This window comes from Poeciliopsis prolifica, unplaced genomic scaffold (assembly GCF_027474105.1).
Source record: "Poeciliopsis prolifica strain line A6 unplaced genomic scaffold, Auburn_PproV2 SCAFFOLD153, whole genome shotgun sequence".
Taxonomy (NCBI): Eukaryota; Metazoa; Chordata; class Actinopteri; order Cyprinodontiformes; family Poeciliidae; genus Poeciliopsis; species Poeciliopsis prolifica.
In genome coordinates this window covers 171,037-188,176 of record NW_026562528.1, presented here as the reverse complement: position 1 = coordinate 188,176, position 17,140 = coordinate 171,037, and the positions used below count along the sequence as shown (strand labels likewise).

Sequence of the window (17,140 nt, the reverse complement as noted above, 5' to 3'; positions counted from 1 at the left end):
CAATCCGCCCAAAATTGTTGACCGTTTTTCATGGAGAATCCATCTTTTCAACAATAAAGATGGAGGAGAGGACCAAGTCAGAGAACTGTTGACAAAGACAGGACACATTGGAACAGGTCAGTACAAATTTCAGTCAGATCTTCAGTTTTTTAATACACACAGTTTCTCATAATGTTTTTATTTTTGTGTGAACTTACATGCCTTGATGCTGCTGTTCCACCTGAATTTTCTCACTATGAGATAACATATATACATATTTACTCCCTCATTCTAAGTGTGTGAAATAGTTTAAAAAAATAATATGCAGCTTCATAGAAAAAGCCATTTGAAAAAAAATTGTTGATAGAATTTCAAAAGTCTGGAGGAGATGATTATCTGGTTCCTGAAAAGGTGACTGAAGTAAATCCAAACTTTACATTAATTGGAGGCTGAAGGTATTAAAGGGAACCTATTTTATTTCAATAAAGTTTGGATTGATCATTGGGCTACATATTTATTACATTATTATGAACTCACTCTAAGGTCACAAGATTTTACCTGCGCAGTTCTGCCTGTTGGCTTCCCATTTTATCTTCATCTGTATTAGCTGTTGGGTTACTGTCACTTTAATGCAAACAAGCTGTTGCTGGCTGCACCCCCCCAATGTAATATTTACTTTAACATCTCAAACACAAAAAGGAAAATTGTACAACATAAAAGTCTGACTCAAGGTCATGGTGCTGCTCAACCATAAAAGAAGCTGAAAGTGGTTGTTGAAAATGAAAAAGAAACTCATGGTGTCTAACAAGCCCCTGAGGCCTTCACTGAAAAGCTGAATTCCTATAAATACATGCAGGAACACTTTAATTACTCATTACTGCCTCCTCCATAGCCCGTCTGTCCCAGGGCGTTCCCCAAGGTTCACTCATCAACCCTCTTCTTTTTTTATCTTATGTACAAAGCGAAGGGTAGAACATGTTGCAGGTTCTCTTTTATTGAAACACCTTTAGTTTCAACACATTTAAATGTGTATTGAAACCTTTAAGTCGGACAACAACTGCAATCAATCAGTGAAGGAACCAGAAGGCAGAATATACACATCCATTCATATTAGACATGTTGAAAATGTTTTTATCATTTTGGCCAGTAGAGTACAAAGTGAATCACTTCTGAGTGATTTTCCACAGAAATTAATATACCTTTTTTTTAGTGTAATCTCAGATTAATTGAAGAAGGGCAGCTAAACTAACTGATGATCTGTAAATGGTCTTGGAAGATTTGTTGTTGCTCTTTCATTTTATCTCTAAACAAATAATACAGTTTTGCTTTGCAAACTTTTCGTAAACTTTTTTTTTTTTTAACTGTCTCTCAGAGCGTAATGCTGGTCTGTAGGTGAGTCGAGTTTCCAGATGCAAATTAAAGTCAAAACCTTTTTCTAATTTTCTTTCAGAGAGAGACAGAAACTATGATCAAATGGGTGAGGTTGAAGATTCCTCTACCACAATGAAGGTACACAGGAACATTGTAAACATCTGAAATATATAGAAAATAACTTAATCATCAATCCATTTTATGACAATAAAATTAAATATTTTGTGATTTATGTTAAGGTACCCAGCACTGATGATGAACCAAAGGATCTTATCCAACACATGTTGGACCCTGATGCAACATGTGTTGAAACTGATACTGACGATCAACAAGCTGGTACAAACGATGAAGGTCAGTAAAATACATGTTCTAATTAAAACTAAGAAGTGCATTTACTGAGAATAAATAAAACAGGTTTACATAAATGTGTTATTCTCCTCATTAGGCCCGAGCAGCTAAGCGCTGCGAAGGCCTATTGTTTTCCTATTGTTTATTAGGCCCGAGCAGCTAAGCGCTGCGAAGGCCTATTGTATCTGTACTGTTTATTATTATTAGGCCCGAGCAGCTAAGCGCTGCGAAGGCCTATTGTTTTCCTACTGTTTCTTATTAGGCCCGAGCAGCTAAGCGCTGCGAAGGCCTATTGTTTTCCTATTGTTTCTTATTATTAGGCCCGAGCAGCTAAGCGCTGCGAAGGCCTATTGTATCTGTACTGTTTATTAGGCCCGAGCAGCTAAGCGCTGCGAAGGCCTATTGTTTTCCTATTGTTTTATTAGGCCCGAGCAGCTAAGCGCTGCGAAGGCCTATTGTTTTCCTACTGTTTCTTATTAGGCCCGAGCAGCTAAGCGCTGCGAAGGCCTATTGTTTTCCTATTGTTTCTTATTATTATTAGGCCCGAGCAGCTAAGCGCTGCGAAGGCCTATTGTTTCTGTACTGTTTCTTATTATTATTATTATTCTTCCACCCAAATGAATTGGCTTTTTGAGGGCTTTATCATATTCAAAAACTCACCAAACTTGGCGGACGCGTAAAGGGAGTTTCAAAATTTTGTATTTTAAGGTCATTGCAAAAATCCCATAAGAAATGACTCAATAGCGCCACCTAGAAATTTTCAAAGGACCCTTTGCTATTCACTTACTTTATCCTAGAGACATGAAATTTGGTACTCTTCTAGAGCTCCCCAGGACGCTCAAAATTTACAATTAATGTCATAGTGCAAGTACACAGGAAGTCGGCCATTTTGGATTGAAGGTCCAATTTTGAGGCCATTTTTGCCGTTTACAGCCTTCGTATTTGATCGAACTCCTCCTAGGGATTTCGATTGATCGGCTTCAAATTCGGTCAGTCTGTTCATAAGGCATGTCCCATCTAAAGTTATCAAAACTGTGAGTTTTTGAGTATGCTGAAGGGTTTAGCAGGGGTCAAATTCACCTACTCGCCATAAAAACATAAACTGTTATATCTCCTACACAGAAACTCACAGAGGCACCAGAGTTACTGTGATTAATCATCATTGGCTGCCCTACAATACCCTGTGGTCGAATGATGACATCACTTAGACCACGCCCCCTGAGAACAGGAAGTGTCATGTTTTACTGAGAACGGTCGCTATCTGACCCCTTTGACCTCATCAACATGAAACTGTGCCAAGACACAGAGAACATGTTGGTGTGTTGACGATTCCAACCCCGACCAGCTTTGATGGAGCAGATGGGCGTGGCGGCGTGGCGAAGTGACCTGTAACGCCATCGCCATACGTTTGGCTCTCAATTCCACATTTTCAGGCCCAGCTGCTCCAAACTCACAAGGATGGTCCCTCATCTACTCCCCTACAGGAATCCATCACAATATTTGGTGGGCGTGGCCTAATTTTTCTATAGCGCCCCCTAGAAAACTTTAAATGATCAGCCCCAAGCCATGCTTTAACCTACAATTACGAAACTTTGTACACATTTGTATCATGTCAGGACTTAAAAGAAAGTCTCTTGGAGCCATGGTCTAAACCCCACAGGAAGTCAGCCATTTTGGATTGAAGTTCAGATTTTGACCCCATTTTTGCCATTTACAGCCTTCCTATTTGATCGAACTCCTCCTAGAGATTTCGATTGATCGGCTTCAAACTCGGTCAGTCTGTTCATAAGGCATGTCCCATCTAAAGTTATCAAAACGGTGAGTTTTTGAGTATGCTGAAGGGGGGTTAGCAGGGGTCAAAGTTCACCTACTCACCGTAAAAAATAAACTGCTCTATCTCCTACACAGAAACTCACAGAGGCACCAAAGTTCTGGGATTGATCATCATCGGGTGTCCTACAATACCCTATGGTCGAATGATGACATCACTTAGGCCACGCCCCTGAGAAAAGGAAGTGTCATGTTTTACTCTGAACGGTCGCTATCTGACCCCTTTGACCTCATCAACATGAAACTGTGCCCAGACACAGAAGACATGTTGGTGTGTTAAGGATTCCAACCCCGACCAGCTTCGATGGAGCAGCTGGGCGTGGCGGCGTGGCGAAGTGACCTGTAACGCCATCGCCATACGTTTGGCTCTCAATTCCACATTTTTGGCCACAGCTGCTCCAAACTCACAAGGATGGATCTTCATCCACTCCTCTACAGGAATGCATCACAATATTTGTAGGGTGTGGCCTAATTTCTCTATAGCGCCCCCTAGAACATTTTAAATGATCAGCCCCAAGCCATGCTTTAACCTACAATTACGAAACTTTGTACACGTGTGTACCATGTCAGGACTTACAAAAAAGTCTCTTGGAGCCATGGTCTAAACCCCAGAGGAAGTCGGCCATTTTAGATTGAAGTTCAGATTTTGATCCCATTTTTGGCGTTTATAAACCATTTCAGTAATTCGCCACTTGGGGTCAGTATTGCTCCACAAATGAAACAGCAGATAAACAGGATGAAGAACAATATCAGTATTTCGCCAGTAGGTGTCAGTGTTCCTCCACCAATGACAAACAGATCCACGGGCGGATGGGCGTGAAAACTTTGTGAGAGCGTTGCCATGTCATTTCTAAAAGGATAGAAATGTCTCAGATAATTTTTGTTGAATTAAATCATGAAGTAAAATTGTGAGAGCGTTGCCATGTCATTTCTAAAAGGATAGAAATGTCTCAGATAATTTTTGTTGAATTAAATCATGAAGTAAATGTAGCGTTTTCTTACTTCTTACAAACCATTTCGGTAATTCGCCACTCTAAGTATTACTCCAACAATGAAATACAGTGCTTTAGAAACACAGCTGAAAATGATGAAAAATGACGAACTGTAGTACTTCGCCATGTGCATATGATCGGCTGTAAATGACACGTGGATCATCCGACTGACGCCAAATTGGATACGTATGACCTTTGTTGACCTCTAAAGAGAACAACAGCATTGAAATATATTTTGACTACACTGCGCGTCCTACATTAATCCGCCAGCTATATTTCCTCACTAAACCAATGAATCTGCACCACATTTTTGAATCGTCAAGGAGCGCCTCCGAACGCATCAGTGCGTACCGCCTGGTGGACGGGCGCGGAAACTGCGCAACAACTTCTGTGTTAGCACGTGGCCAGCGTTGATGGAAACTGAGCAACAGCTTCCGCGGTGCGGGCGGAGGAGCTGAAAACTGCGTGAGAGCTTCTGTGGTGGCTGACGTGAGGCGACGGTTGCTAGTATCCAGCGGTGGCAATAGGCCGGAGCGGCGCTTGGCTGCGAGGGCCGTTCGAGGCTGCTTGCAGCTTTAATTATTATTATTATTATTATTCTCCCTCCAAATGAATTGGCTTTTTGGGGGCTTTATCATATTCAAAAACTCACCAAACTTGGCGGAGGCCTTAAGCCTGTTTCAAATTTACGTATTTAAAGTCGTCGCAAAAATCCCACAAGAAATGGCTCAATAGCGCCACCTAGAAATTTTCAAAGGACCCTTTGCTATTCACTTACTTCATCGTAGAGACATGAAATTTGGTACACTTGTAGAGCTCCCCAAGATGCTCAAAATTTACAATTAATGTCATAGTGCAAGTATCACAGGAAGTCGGCCATTTTGGATTGAATGTCCAATTTTGAGCACATTTTTGCCGTTTACACCCTTCACATTTGATCGAACTCCTCCTAGGGATTTCCATTGACCGGCTTCAAACTCGGTCAGTCTGTTCATAAGGCATGTCCCATCTAAAGTTATCAAAACGGAGAGTTTTTGAGTATGCTGAAGGGGGGTTAGCAGGGGTCAAAGTTCACCTACTCGCCCTAAAAAAATAAACTGCTATATCTCCTACACAGAAACTCACAGAGGCACCAAAGTTACTGTGATTGATCATCATCGGGTGTCCTACAATACCCTATGGTCGAATGATGACATCACTTAGGCCACGCCCCCTGAGAACAGGAAGTGTAATGTTTTACTGTGAACTGTCGCTATCTGACCCCTTTGACCTCATCAACATGAAACTGTGCCCAGACACAGAAAACATGTTGGTGTATTGAGGATTCCAACCCCGACCAGCTTCGATGGAGCAGGTGGGCGTGGCGGCGTGGCGAAGTGACCTGTAACGCCATCGCCATACGTTTGGCTCTCAATTCCACATTTTTGGGCGCAGCTGCTCCAAACTCACAAGGATGGATCTTCATCCACTCCCCGACAGGAATCCATCACAATATTTGTAGGGTGTGGCCTAATTTCTCTATAGCGCCCCCTAGAACACTTTAAATGATCAGCCCCAAGCCATGCTTTAACCTACAATTACGAAACTTTGTACACGTGTGTACCTTGTCAGGACTTACAAAAAAGTCTCTTGGAGCCATGGTCTAAACCCCACAGGAAGTCAGCCATTTTGGATTAAAGTTTGGATTTTGACCCATTTTTGCAGTTTACAGCCATCGTATTTGATCGAACTCCTCCTAGGGATTTCGATTGATCGGCTTCAAACTTCGTCAGTCTGTTCATAAGGCATGTCCCATCTAAAGTTATCAAAATGGTGAGTTTTGAGTATGCTGAAGGGGGGTTAGCAGGGGTCAAAGTTCACCTACTCCCCATAAAAAAATAAACTGCTATATCTCCTATACAGAAACTCACAGAGGCACCAAAGTTACTGTGATTGATCATCATCGGCTCTCCTAAAATACCCTATGGTCGGATGATGACATCACTTAGGCCACGCCCCCTGATAACAGGAAGTGTAATGTTTTACTGTTAACGGTCGCTATCTCACCCCTTTGACCTCATCAACATGAAACTGTGCCCAGACACAGAAGACATGTTGGTGTATTGAGGATTCCAACCCCGACCAGCTTCAATGGAGCAGCTGGGCGTGGCGGCGTGGCGAAGTGACCTGTAACGCCATCGCCATACGTTTGGCTCTCAATTCCACATTTTAGGCCCAGCTGCTCCACACTCACAAGGATGGATCCTCATCCACCCCTGACAGGAATCCATCAGAATATTTGGTGGGCGTGGCCTAATTTCTCTATAGCGCCCCCTAGAAACTTTTAAATTATCAGCCCCAAGCCATGCTTTAACCTACAATTACGAAACTTTGTACACATGTGTACCATGTCAGGTCTTACAAAAAAGTCTCTTGGAGCCATGGTCTAAACCCCACAGGAAGTCCGCCATTTTAGATTGAAGTTCAGATTTTGACCCCATTTTTGGCGTTTTTAAACAATTTCAGTAATTCGCCACTTGGGGTAAGTATTGCTCCACAAATGAAACAGCAGATAAACAGGATGAAGAACAATATCAGTATTTCGCCAGTTGGTGTCAGTGTTCCTCCACCAATGACAGATCCACGGGCGGATGGGCATGAAAACTTTGTGAGCGTTGCCGTGAAATTTCTAAAAGGATAGAAATGTCTCAGATAATTTCTGTTGAATTAATCATGTAGTAAATGTAGCATTTTCTTACTTCTTACAAACCATTTCAGTAATTCCCCACTCTGAGTAAGTATTACTCCAACAATGAAATAGAGTTCTTTAGAAACACAGCTGAAGATGATGAACAATGACGAACTGCAGTACTTCGCCATGTGCATACGATCGGCTGTAAATGACACGCGGATCATTCGACTGGCGCCAAATTGAATATGTATGAACTTTGTTGACCTCTAAAGAGCAAAACAGTATTGAAATGTATTTTGACTCCACTGCGCCCCTACATTAATCCGCCAGCTATATTTCCTCGCTGAACCAATGACTCTGCACCACATTTTTTAGCATCGTCAAGGAGCGCCGCCGAACGCATCGATGCGTACCGCCTGGTGGACGGGCGCGGAAACTGCGCAACAACTTCTGTGTTGGAACGTGTGAAGCGTTGATGGAAACTCAGCAACAGCTCCGCGGTGTAGGCGGAGGCGTTGAAAACTGCGTGAGAGCTTCTGTGGTGGCTGGCGTGAGGCGACGGTTGCTAGTACCCGCGGTGGCAATAGGCCGGAGCGGCGCTTGGCTGCGAGGGCCGTTCGAGGCTGCTTGCAGCTTTAATTAGGCCCGAGCAGCTAAGCGCTGCGAAGGCCTATTGTTTCTGTACTGTTTCTTATTATTATTATTATTATTATTACGATTCTCCCTCCAAATGAATTGGCTTTTTGGGGGCTTTATCATTCAAAAACTCACCAAACTTGGCGGAGGCCTTAAGCCTGTTTAAAAATTTTGATTTTTAAGGTCATCACAAAAATCCCACAAGAAATGGCTCAATAGCGCCACCTAGAAATTTTCAAAGGACCCTTTGCTATTCACTTACTTTATCCTAGAGACATGAAATTGGTACACTTGTAGAGCTCCCCAGGACGCTCAAAATTTACAATTAATGTCATAGTGCAAGTATCACAGGAAGTCAGCCATTTTGGATTGAAGGTCCAATTTTGAGGCCATTTTTGCCATTTACAGCCTCCGTATTTGATTGAACTCCTCCTAGGGATTTCGATTGATCGGCTTCAAACTCGGTCAGTCTGTTCATAAGGCATGTCCCATCTAAAGTTATCAAAACGGTGAGTTTTTGAGTATGCTGAAGGGGGGTTAGCAGGGGTCAAAGTTCACCTACTCGCCATAAAAAAACAAACTGCTATATCTCCTACACAGAAAACTCACAAAGGCACCAAAGTTTCTATGATTGATCATCATCGGGTGTCCTACAAGACCATATGGTCGAATGATGACATCACTTTGGCCACGCCCCTGATAACAGGAAGTGTCATGTTTTACTGTGAACTTTCACTATCTGACCCCTTTGACTCATCAACATGAAACTGTGCCCAGACACAGAAGACATGTTGGGTGTGTTGAGGATTCCAACCCCGACCAGATTCGATGGAGCAGGTGGGCGTGGCGGCGTGGCGAAGTGACCTGTAACGCCATCGCCATACGTTTTGCTCTCAATTCCACAGTTTCGGTCCCAGCTGCTCCAAACTCACAAGGATGGATCTTCATCCACTCCCCGACAGGAATCCATCACAATATTTGGTGGGCGTGGCCTAATTTCTCTATAGCGCCCCCTAGAAAACTTTAAATGATCAGCCCCAAGCCATGCTTTAACCTACAATTACGAAACGTTGTACACATGTGTACCTTGTCAGGACTTACAAAAAGTCTCTTGGAGCCATGGTCGAAACCCCACAGGAAGTCGGCCATTTTAGATTGAAGTTCAGATTTTGACCCCATTTTTGCCGTTTACAGCCTCCGTATTTGATCGAACTCCTCCTAGGATTTCGATTGATCGGCTTCAAACTCGGTCAGTCTGTTCATAAGGCATGTCCCATCTAAAGTTATCAAAACTGTGAGTTTTGAGTATGTTGAAGGGAGGTTAGCAGGGGTCAAATTTCACCTACTCGCCATAAAAACATAAACTGCTATATCTCCTACACAGAAACTCACAGAGGAACCAGAGTTACTGTGATTAATCATCATTGGCTGCCCTAAAATACCCTATGGTCGAATGATGACATAACTTAGACCACGCCCCCTGAGAACAGGAAGTGTCATGTTTTACTGAGAATGGTCCCTATCTGATCCCTTTGACCTCATCAACATGAAACTGTGCCCAGACACAGAGAACATGTTGGTGTGTTGAGGATTCCAACCCCGACCAGCTTTGATGGAGCAGGTGGGCGTGGCGGCGTGGCGAAATGACCTGTAACGCCATCGCCATACGTTTGGCTCTCAATTCCACATTTTCAGGCCCAGCTGCTCCAAACTCACAAGGATGGTCCCTCATCTACTCCCCTACAGGAATCCATCACAATATTTGGTGGGCGTGGCCTAATTTTTCTATAGCGCCCCCTACAAAATTTTAAATGATCAGCCCCAAGCCATGCTTTTACCTACAATTACGAAACTTTGTACACATTTGTATCATGTCAGGACTTAAAAGAAAGTCTCTTGGAGCCATGGTCTAAACCCACAAGAAGTCGGCCATTTTGGATTGAATTTCAGATTTTGACCCCATTTTTGCCATTTACAGCCTTCCTATTTGATCGAACTCCTCCTAGGGATTTCGATTGATCGGCTTCAAACTCGGTCAGTCTGCTCATAAGGCATGTCCCATCTAAAGTTATCAAAACGGTGAGTATTTGAGAATGCTGAAGGGGGGTTAGCAGGGGTCAAAGTTCACCTACTCGCCGTAAAAATATAAACTGCTATATCTCCTACACAGAAACTCACAGAGGCACCAAAGTTTCTGTGATTGATCATCATCGGGTGTCCTACAATACCCTATGGTCGAATGATGACATCACTTAGGCCACGCCCCATGAGAACAGGAAGTGTCATGTTTTACTCTGAACGGTCGCTATCTGACCCCTTTGACCTCATCAACATGAAACTGTGCCCAGACACAGAAGACATGTTGGTGTGTTGAGGATTCCAACCCCGACCAGCTTCGATGGAGCAGCTGGGCGTGGCGCCGTGGCGAAGTGACCTGTAACGCCATTGCCATACGTTTGGCTCTCAATTCCACATTTTTGGGCCCAGCTGCTCCAAACTCACAAGGATGGATCTTCATCCTCTCCCCGACAGGAATCCATCACAATATTTGTAGGGTGTGGCCTAATTTCTCTATAGCGCCCCCTAGAAAATTTTAAATGATCAGCCCCAAGCCATGCTTTAACCTACAATTACGAAACTTTGTACACATGTGTACCATGTCAGGACTTACAAAAAAGTCTCTTGGAGCCATGGTCTAAACCCCAGAGGAAGTCGGCCATTTTAGATTGAAGTTCAGATTTTGATCCCATTTTTGGCGTTTATAAACCATTTCAGTAATTCGCCACTTGGGGTCAGTATTGCTCCACAAATGAAACAGCAGATAAACAAGATGAGGAACAATATCAGTATTTCACCAGTAGATGTCAGTGTTCCTCCACCAATGAGAAACAGATCCACGGGCGGGATGGGCGTGAAAACTTTGTGAGAGCGTTGCCATGAAATTTCTAAAAGGATAGAAATGTCTCAGATAATTTTTCTTGAATTAAATCATGCAGTAAATGTAACGTTTTCTTACTTCTTACAAACCATTTCAGTAATTCGCCACTCTGAGTAAGTATTACTCCAACAATGAAATAGAGCGCTTTAGAAACACAGCTGAAAATGATGAAAAATGACGAACAGTAGTACTTCGCCATGTGCATATGATCGGCTGTAAATGACACGTGGTTCATCCGACTGACGACAAATTGGATACGTATGACCTTTGTTGACCTCTAAAGAGAACAACAGCATTGAAATATATTTGGCTCCACTGCGTGTCCTACATTAATCCGCCAGCTATATTTCCTCGCTAAACCAATGAATCTGCACCACATTTTTTGCATCGTCAAGGAGCGCCTCCGAACGCATCAGTGCGTACCGCCTGGTGGACGGGCGCGGAAACTGTGCAACAACTTCTGTTAGCAGGTGGCCAGCGTTGATGGAAACTGAGCAACAGCTTCCGCGATGCGGGCGGAAGAGCTGAAAAACTGCGTGAGAGCTTCTGTGGTGGCTGGCGTGAGGCGCCGGTTGCTAGTACCCTGCGGTGGCAATAGCCGGAGCGGCGCTTGGCTGCGAGGGCCGTTCGAGGCTGCTTGCAGCTTTAATTATTATTATTATTCTGCCCCCTAAAGAGGGGCCTTTTTGGGGGCTTATCATTTTCAAAAACTCACCAAACTTGGCGGACGCGTAAAGGGAGTTTCAAAATTTTGTATTTTAAGGTCATTGCAAAAATCCCATAAGAAATGGCTAAATAGCGCCACCTAGAAATTTTCAAAGGACCCTTTGCTATTCACTTACTTTATCCTAGAGACATGAAATTTGGTACAATTGTAGAGCTCCCCAAGATGCTCAAAATTTACAATTAATGTCATAGTGCAAGTATCACAGGAAGTCAGCCATTTTGGCTTGAAGGTCAAATTTTCACCCCATTTTTGCCGTTTACAGCCTTCGTATTTGATCGAACTCCTCCTAGGGATTTCCATTGACCGGCTTCAAACTCGGTCAGTCTGTTCATAAGGCATGTCCCATCTAAAGTTATCAAAACGGAGAGTTTTGAGTATGCTGAAGGGGGGTTAGCAGGGTCAAAGTTCACCTACTCGCCGTAAAAAATAAACTGCTATATCTCCTACACAGAAACTCACAGAGGCACCAAAGTTACTGTGATTGATCATCATCGGGTGTCCTACAATACCCTATGGTCGAATGATGACATCACTTAGGCCACGCCCCCTGAGAACAGGAAGTGTAATGTTTTACTGTGAACTGTCGCTATCTGACCCCTTTGACCTCATCAACATGAAACTGTGCCCAGACACAGAAAACATGTTGGTGTATTGAGGATTCCAACCCGACCAGCTTCGATGGAGCAGGTGGGCGTGGCGGCGTGGCGAAGTGACCTGTAACGCCATCGCCATACGTTTGGCTCTCAATTCCACATTTTGGGCGCAGCTGCTCCACACTCACAAGGATGGATCTTCATCTACTCCCCGACAGGAATCCATCACAATATTGTAGGGTGTGGCCTAATTTCTCTATAGCCCCCTAGAACACTTTAAATGATCAGCCCCAAGCCATGCTTAACCTACAATACGAAACTTTGTACACGTGTGTACCTTGTCAGGACTTACAAAAAAGTCTCTTGGAGCCATGGTCTAAACCCCACAGGAAGTCAGCCATTTTGGATTAAAGTTTGGATTTTGACCCATTTTTGCCTTTTACAGCCTTCGTATTTGATCGAACTCCTCCTAGGGATTTCGATTGATCGGCTTCAAACTCGGTCAGTCTGTTCATAAGGCATGTCCCATCTAAAGTTATCAAAACGGTGAGTTTTGAGTATGCTGAAGGGGGGTTGGCAGGGGTCAAAGATCACCTACTCGCCATAAAAAAAATAAACTGCTATATCTCCTACACAGAAACTCACAGAGGCACCAAAGTTTCTGTGATTGATCATCATCGGGTGTCCTACAATACCCTATGGTCGAATGATGACATCACTTAGGCCACGCCCCATGAGAACAGGAAGTGTCATGTTTTACTGTCAACGGTCGCTATCTGACCCCTTTGACCTCATCAACATGAAACTGTGCCCAGACACAGAAGACATGTTGGTGTGTTGAGGATTCCAACCCCGACCAGCTTCGATGGAGCAGCTGGGCGTGGCGGCGTGGCGAAGTGACCTGTAACGCCATCACCATACGTTTGGCTCTCAATTCCACATTTTTGGCCGCAGCTGCTCCAAACTCACAAGGATGGATCTTCATCCACTCCCCGACAGGAATCCATCACAATATTTGTAGGGTGTGGCCTAATTTCTCTATAGCGCCCCCTAGAAAATTTTAAATGATCAGCCCCAAGCCATGCTTTAACCTACAATTACAAAACTTTGTACACATGTGTACCATGTCAGGACTTACAAAAAAGTCTCTTGGAGCCATGGTCTAAACCCCAGAGGAAGTCGGCCATTTTAGATTGAAGTTCAGATTTTGATCCCATTTTTGGCGTTTATAAACCATTTCAGTAATTTGCCACTTGGGGTCAGTATTGCTCCACAAATGAAACAGCAGATAAACAGGATGAAGAAAAATATCAGTATTTCGCCAGTAGGTGTCAGTGTTCCTCCGCCAATGACAAACAGATCCACGGGCGGATGGGCGCGAAAACTTTGTGAGAGCGTTGCCATGAAATTTCTAAAAGGATAGAAATGTCTCAGATAATTTTTTGTGGAATTAAATCATGCAGTAAATGTAGCGTTTTCTTACTTCTTCCAAACCATTTCAGTAATTTGCCACTCTGAGTAAGTATTACTCCAACAATGAAATAGAGTGCTTTAGAAACACAGCTGAAAATGATGAAAAATGACGAACTGTAGTACTTCGCCATGTGCATACGATCGGCTGTAAATGACACGTGGATCATCCGACTGACGCCAAATTGGATACGTATGACCTTTGTTGACCTCTAAAAAGAACAACAGCATTGAAATATATTTTGACTCCACTGCGCGTCCTACATTAATCCGCCAGCTATATTTCCTCGCTAAACCAATGAATCTGCACCACATTTTTGCATCGTCAAGGAGCGACTCCGAACGCATCAGTGCGTACCGCCTGGTGGACGGGCGCGGAAACTGCGCAACAACTTCTGTCTTAGCACGTGGCCAGCGTTGATGGAAACTGAGCAACAGCTTCTGCGGTGCGGGCGGAGGAGCTGAAAACTGCGTGAGAGCTTCTGTGGTGGCTGACGTGAGGCGACGGTTGCTAGTACCCCGCGGTGGCAATAGGCCGGAGCGGCGCTTGGCTGCGAGGGCCGTTCGAGGCTGCTTGCAGCTTTAATTATTATTATTATTATTATTAGGCCCGAGCAGCTAAGCGCTGCGAAGGCCTATTGTTTTCCTACTGTTTATTATTATTTTTCTTCCCACCTCTTTGGGGGGCTTTTTGGGGGCCTTATCATATTGGAAAACTCACCAAACTTGGCGGAGGCCTTAAGCCTGTTTAAAAATTTTGATTTTTAAGGTCATCACAAAAATCCCACAAGAAATGGCTCAATAGCGCCACCTAGAAATTTTCAAAGGACCCTTTGCTATTCACTTACTTTATCCTAGAGACATGAAATTTGGTACACTTGTAGAGCTCCCCAGGAAGCTCAAAATTTACAATTAATGTCATAGTGCAAGTATCACAGGAAGTCGGCCATTTTGGATTGAAAGTCCAATATTGAGGCCATTTTTGCCGTTTACAGCCTTCGTATTTGATCGAACTCCTCCTAGGATTTCGATTGATCGGCTTCAAACTCGGTCAGTCTGTTCAGAAGGCATGTCTCATCTAAAGTTATCAAAACTGTGAGTTTTTGAGAATGCTGAAGGGGGTTAGCAGGGGTCAAAGTTCACCTACTCGCCATAAAAACATAAACTGCTATATCTCCTACACAGAAATTCACAGAGGCACCAAAGTTTCTGTGATTTATCATCATCGGGTGTCCTACAATACCCTATGGTCGAATGATGACATCACTTAGGCCACGCCCCCTGAGAACAAGAAGTGTAATGTTTTACTGTGGACCGTCGCTATCTGACCCCTTTGACCTCATCAACATGAAACTGTGCCCAGACACAGAAGACATGTTGGTGTATTGAGGATTCCAACCCCGACCAGCTTTGATGGAGCAGGTGGGCGTGGCGGCGTGGCGAAGTGACCTGTAACGCCATCGCCATACGTTTGGCTCTTAATTCCACATTTTCAGGCCCAGCTGCTCCAAACTCACAAGGATGGACCCTCATCTACTCCCCGACAGGAATCCATCACAATATTTGGTGGGCGTGGCCTAATTTCTCTATAGCGCCCCCTAGAAAATTTTAAATGATCAGCCCAAGCCATGCTTTAACCTACAATTACGAAACTTTGTACACATTTGTATCATGTCAGGACTTAAAAGAAAGTATCTTGGAGCCATGGTCTAAACCCCACAGGAAGTCGGCCATTGTGGATTGAAGTTCAGATTTTGACCCCATTTTTGCCGTTTACAGCCTTCATATTTGATCTATCTCCTCCTAGGATTTCGATTGATCGGCTTCAAACTCGTCAGTCTGCTCATAAGGCATGTCCCATCTAAAGTTATCAAAACGGTGAGTTTTTGAGAATGCTGAAGGGGGGTTAGCCGGGGTCAAAGTTCACCTACTCGCCGTAAAAAAATAAACTGCTATATCTCCTAAACAGAAACTCACAGAGGCACCAAAGTTTGAGTGATTGATCATCATCAGGTGTCCTACAATACCCTATGGTCGAATGATGACATCACTTAGGCCACGCCCCCTGAGAAAAGGAAGTGTCATGTTTTACTCTGAATGGTCGCTATCTGACCCCTTTGACCTCATCAACATGAAACTGTGCCCAGACACAGAAGACATGTTGGTGTGTTGAGGATTCCAACCCGGACCAGCTTCGATGGAGCAGCTGGGCGTGGCGGCGTGGCGAAGTGACCTGTAACGCCATCGCCATACGTTTGGCTCTCAATTCCACATTTTTGGGCGCAGCTGCTCCAAACTCACAAGGATGGATCTTCATCCTCTCCCGACAGCAATCCATCACAATATTTGTAGGGTGTGGCCTAATTTCTCTATAGCGCCCCTAGAAAACTTTAAATGATCAGCCCCAAGCCATGCTTTAACCTACAATTACGAAACTTTGTACACATGTGTACCATGTCAGGACTTACAAAAAAGTCTCTTGGAGCCATGGTCTAAACCCCAGAGGAAGTCGGCCATTTTAGATTGAAGTTCAGATTTTGATCCCATTTTTGGCGTTTATAAACCATTTCAGTAATTCGCCACTTGGGGTCAGTATTGCTCCACAAATGAAACAGCAGATAAACAGGATGAAGAACAATATCAGTATTTCGCCAGTAGGTGTCAGTGTTCCTCCACCAATGACAAACAGATCCACGGGCGGATGGGCGTGAAAACTTTGTGAGAGCGTTGCCATGACATTTCCAAAAGGATAGAAATGTCTCAGATAATTTTTTGTTGAATTAAATCATGCAGTAAATGTAGCGTTTTCTTACTTCTTACAAACCATTTCAGTAATTCGCCACTCTGAGTAAGTATTACTCCAACAATGAAATAAAGTGCTTTAGAAACACAGCTGAAAACGATGAAAAATGACGAACTGTAGTACTTCGCCATGTGCATATGATCGGCTGTAAATGACACGTGGATCATCCGACTGACGCCAAATTGGATACGTATGACCTTTGTTGACCTCTAAAGAGCAAAACAGCATTGAAATATATTTTGACTCCACTGCGCGTCCTACATTAATCCGCCAGCTATATTTCCTCGCTAAACCAATGAATCTGCCACATTTTTTGAATCGTCAAGGAGCGCCTCCGAACGCATCAGTGCGTACCGCCTGGTGGACGGGCGCGGAAACTGCGCAACAACTTCTGTGTTAGCACGTGGTCAGCGTTGATGGAAACTGAGCAACAGTTTCCGCGGTGCGGGCGGAGGAGCTGAAAACTGCGTGAGAGCTTCTGTGGTGGCTGGCGTGAGGCGACGGTTGCTAGCACCCGCGGTGGCAATAGGCCGGAGCGGCGCTTGGCTGCGAGGGCCGTTCGAGGCTGCTTGCAGCTTTAATTAGGCCCGAGCAGCTAAGCGCTGCGAAGGCCTATTGTTTCTGTACTGTTTCTTATTATTAGGCCCGAGCAGCTAAGCGCTGCGAAGGCCTATTGTTTTCCTACTGTTTCTTATTAGGCCCGAGCAGCTAAGCGCTGCGAAGGCCTATTGTTTTCCTACTGTTTCTTATTATTACGATTCTCCCTCCAAATGAATTGGCTT

General features: G+C 44.0%; 1 long non-coding RNA gene across 1 annotated transcript; it reads left to right on the top strand.

Moving 5' to 3' along the window:
- Positions 1-14: 14 nt before the first annotated feature.
- Positions 15-1,695, top strand: LOC129356006 (uncharacterized). Its single transcript, XR_008605341.1, has 3 exons — positions 15-116; positions 1,430-1,488; positions 1,590-1,695. It is a non-coding gene; the product is annotated as an uncharacterized LOC129356006 (long non-coding RNA).
- Positions 1,696-17,140: the final 15,445 nt, after the last annotated feature.